Raw genomic sequence first — 5,000 nt, 5'->3', positions numbered from 1 at the left:
TGCAGTCCTTTGTATTTGACCGCTGAATTCAAAGGCAAGATAGGCAAGGAGAATCAATATAAGGATCGTTTTCCAAGTTCCAGTGAGCTAGTGGATAAGGCGCTGGCCTCCTAAGCCAGGGATTGTGGGTTCGAGTCCCATCTAGGGTGTATGGCTAGCAGAGTGGCGCAGCGGAAGCGTGCTGGGCCCATAACCCAGAGGTCAATGGATCGAAACCATCCTCTGCTAATAATGAAGAAAACAAAACCCAACAACCTTGTGCGGTTCATTTTCGGACACTAGGCAGCACAAAGAGGCCAAGCTCTCTTGCTAGGACCTTCTCTCTCACATCAGTGAAAAGACAGGCCTAAACAATGCAATCTTATATGAGGGGGCACCCAGATTTGAACTGGGGACCTCTTGATCTGCAGTCAAATGCTCTACCACTGATCTATACCCCCTGCTGCCATAGCTTGGGAAGAAATTCTAGAAAACCAACAAGCCAAAGAGACAATCGATAAGATAACACCACTTCCGATGTCAAGAGCATCTGAACTGTTTTCACAGAGAGGAACCCAGACATGAAATGGGTATCTTTTCAACCACCGCCAAAAGCTTTTTCATTTCGGTCTGTAGGAATGGAACACACATTCGCATCAGAAGTGCTTTACGCCATAAGCATTGATGTCTTGGAAGCGCTGTGTTTCAATCATAATCAAGTATGAAAAGTTCAACAGCGGAAACATGGATATAAGAAATAGGACTACCTTTAGATTGCTTTTGTCATGGAAGCAGAGTGTCGAAGCTGAAGACAGCCTCCCCTAAACAGCCATGATGCCAAGCCTTTCTTGGCAGAGTTTCCCAAGTGCACTACAAGCTTAACGAACCAGTGAGAAGATATTTTGGTGTCCATAACCCTGCCTGGGCAGGAAAGTAGCAGAGCTGTTCAGCGTAAGGGTGCTGGGCCCATAACCACCAGATGGAAGGAATGATTACATCCTGTGCTAAAATCTGGGTGCGTTGTGAGCAGAATACTTTGGGACACGTGAGGATTGTCAGATGCAGTCCTTTGTATTTGACCGCAGAATGCAAAGGCAAGATAGGCAAGGAGAATCAATATAAGGAGCTTTTTCCAAGTTCCAGTGACCTAGTGGATAAGGCACTGGCCTCCTAAGCCAGGGATTGTGGGTTCGAGTCCCATCTAGGGTGTATGGCTAGCAGAGTGGCGCAGCGGAAGCGTGCTGGGCCCATAACCCAGAGGTCGATGGATCGAAACCATCCTCTGCTAATAATGAAGAAAACAAAACCCAACAACCTTGTGCGGTTCATTTTCGGACACTAGGCAGCACAAGGATGCCAAGCTCTCTTGCTAGGACCTTCTCTCTCACATCAGTGAAAAGACAGGCCTAAACAACGCAATCTTTATATGAGGGGGCACCCAGATTTGAACTGGGGACCTCTTGATCTGCAGTCAAATGCTCTACCACTGATCTATACCCCCTGCTGCCATAGCTTGGGAAGAAATTCTAGAAAACCAACAAGCCAAAGAGACAATCGATAAGATAACACCACTTCCGATGTCAAGAGCATCTGAACTGTTTTCACAGAGAGGAACCCAGACATGAAATGGGTATCTTTTCAACCACCGCCAAAAGCTTTTTCATTTCGGTCTGTAGGAATGGAACACACATTCGCATCAGAAGTGCTTTACGCCATAAGCATTGATGTCTTGGAAGCGCTGTGTTTCAATCATAATCAAGTATGAAAAGTTCAACAGCGGAAACATGGATATAAGAAATAGGATTACCTCTAGATTGCTTTTGTCATGGAAGCAGAGTGTCGAAGCTGAAGACAGCCTCCCCTAAACAGCCATGATGCCAAGCCTTTCCTGGCAGCGTTTCCCAAGTGCACTACAAGCTTAACGAACCAGTGAGAAGATATTTTGGTGTCCATAACCCTGCCTGGGCAGGAAAGTAGCAGAGCTGTTCAGCGTAAGTGTGCTGGGCCCATGACCACCAGATGGAAGGAATGATTACATCCTGTGCTAAAATCTGGGTGCGTTGTGAGCAGAATACTTTGGGACACGTGAGGATTGTCAGATGCAGTCCTTTGTATTTGACCGCTGAATGCAAAGGCAAGATAGGCAAGGAGAATCAATATAAGGATCTTTTTCCAAGTTCCAGTGACCTAGTGGATAAGGCGCTGGCCTCCTAAGCCAGGGATTGTGGGTTCGAGTCCCATCTAGGGTGTATGGCTAGCAGAGTGGCGCAGCGGAAGCGTGCTGGGCCCATAACCCAGAGGTCAATGGATCGAAACCATCCTCTGCTAATAATGAAGAAAACAAAACCCAACAACCTTGTGCGGTTCATTTTCGGACACTAGGCAGCACAAAGAGGCCAAGCTCTCTTGCTAGGACCTTCTCTCTCACATCAGTGAAAAGACAGGCCTAAACAATGCAATCTTATATGAGGGGGCACCCAGATTTGAACTGGGGACCTCTTGATCTGCAGTCAAATGCTCTACCACTGATCTATACCCCCTGCTGCCATAGCTTGGGAAGAAATTCTAGAAAACCAACAAGCCAAAGAGACAATCGATAAGATAACACCACTTCCGATGTCAAGAGCATCTGAACTGTTTTCACAGAGAGGAACCCAGACATGAAATGGGTATCTTTTCAACCACCGCCCAAAGCTTTTTCATTTCGGTCTGTAGGAATGGAACACACATTCGCATCAGAAGTGCTTTACGCCATAAGCATTGATGTCTTGGAAGCGCTGTGTTTCAATCATAATCAAGTATGAAAAGTTCAACAGCGGAAACATGGATATAAGAAATAGGACTACCTTTAGATTGCTTTTGTCATGGAAGCAGAGTGTCGAAGCTGAAGACAGCCTCCCCTAAACAGCCATGATGCCAAGCCTTTCTTGGCAGAGTTTCCCAAGTGCACTACAAGCTTAACGAACCAGTGAGAAGATATTTTGGTGTCCATAACCCTGCGTGGGCAGGAAAGTAGCAGAGCTGTTTAGCGTAAGGGTGCTGGGCCCATAACCACCAGATGGAAGGAATGATTACATCCTGTGCTAAAATCTGGGTGCGTTGTGAGCAGAATACTTTGGGACACGTGAGGATTGTCAGATGCAGTCCTTTGTATTTGACCGCAGAATGCAAAGGCAAGATAGGCAAGGAGAATCAATATAAGGAGCTTTTTCCAAGTTCCAGTGACCTAGTGGATAAGGCACTGGCCTCCTAAGCCAGGGATTGTGGGTTCGAGTCCCATCTAGGGTGTATGGCTAGCAGAGTGGCGCAGCGGAAGCGTGCTGGGCCCATAACCCAGAGGTCGATGGATCGAAACCATCCTCTGCTAATAATGAAGAAAACAAAACCCAACAACCTTGTGCGGTTCATTTTCGGACACTAGGCAGCACAAGGAGGCCAAGCTCTCTTGCTAGGACCTTCTCTCTCACATCAGTGAAAAGACAGGCCTAAACAACGCAATCTTTATATGAGGGGGCACCCAGATTTGAACTGGGGACCTCTTGATCTGCAGTCAAATGCTCTACCACTGATCTATACCCCCTGCTGCCATAGCTTGGGAAGAAATTCTAGAAAACCAACAAGCCAAAGAGACAATCGATAAGATAACACCACTTCCGATGTCAAGAGCATCTGAACTGTTTTCACAGAGAGGCACCCAGACATGAAATGGGGATCTTTTCAACCACCGCCAAAAGCTTTTTCATTTCGGTCTGTAGGAATGGAACACACATTCGCATCAGAAGTGCTTTACGCCATAAGCATTGATGTCTTGGAAGCGCTGTGTTTCAATCATAATCAAGTATGAAAAGTTCAACAGCGGAAACATGGATATAAGAAATAGGATTACCTCTAGATTGCTTTTGTCATGGAAGCAGAGTGTCGAAGCTGAAGACAGCCTCCCCTAAACAGCCATGATGCCAAGCCTTTCCTGGCAGCGTTTCCCAAGTGCACTACAAGCTTAACGAACCAGTGAGAAGATATTTTGGTGTCCATAACCCTGCCTGGGCAGGAAAGTAGCAGAGCTGTTCAGCGTAAGGGTGCTGGGCCCATGACCACCAGATGGAAGGAATGATTACATCCTGTGCTAAAATCTGGGTGCGTTGTGAGCAGAATACTTTGGGACACGTGAGGATTGTCAGATGCAGTCCTTTGTATTTGACCGCAGAATGCAAAGGCAAGATAGGCAAGGAGAATCAATATAAGGAGCTTTTTCCAAGTTCCAGTGACCTAGTGGATAAGGCACTGGCCTCCTAAGCCAGGGATTGTGGGTTCGAGTCCCATCTAGGGTGTATGGCTAGCAGAGTGGCGCAGCGGAAGCGTGCTGGGCCCATAACCCAGAGGTCGATGGATCGAAACCATCCTCTGCTAATAATGAAGAAAACAAAACCCAACAACCTTGTGCGGTTCATTTTCGGACACTAGGCAGCACAAGGAGGCCAAGCTCTCTTGCTAGGACCTTCTCTCTCACATCAGTGAAAAGACAGGCCTAAACAACGCAATCTTTATATGAGGGGGCACCCAGATTTGAACTGGGGACCTCTTGATCTGCAGTCAAATGCTCTACCACTGATCTATACCCCCTGCTGCCATAGCTTGGGAAGAAATTCTAGAAAACCAACAAGCCAAAGAGACAATCGATAAGATAACACCACTTCCGATGTCAAGAGCATCTGAACTGTTTTCACAGAGAGGCACCCAGACATGAAATGGGGATCTTTTCAACCACCGCCAAAAGCTTTTTCATTTCGGTCTGTAGGAATGGAACACACATTCGCATCAGAAGTGCTTTACGCCATAAGCATTGATGTCTTGGAAGCGCTGTGTTTCAATCATAATCAAGTATGAAAAGTTCAACAGCGGAAACATGGATATAAGAAATAGGATTACCTCTAGATTGCTTTTGTCATGGAAGCAGAGTGTCGAAGCTGAAGACAGCCTCCCCTAAACAGCCATGATGCCAAGCCTTTCCTGGCAGCGTTTCC

Source organism: Hoplias malabaricus, chromosome 6, assembly GCF_029633855.1.
Source record: "Hoplias malabaricus isolate fHopMal1 chromosome 6, fHopMal1.hap1, whole genome shotgun sequence".
In the NCBI taxonomy this organism is placed as follows: domain Eukaryota; kingdom Metazoa; phylum Chordata; class Actinopteri; order Characiformes; family Erythrinidae; genus Hoplias; species Hoplias malabaricus.
Note: the sequence above shows the minus strand (reverse complement) of the source record.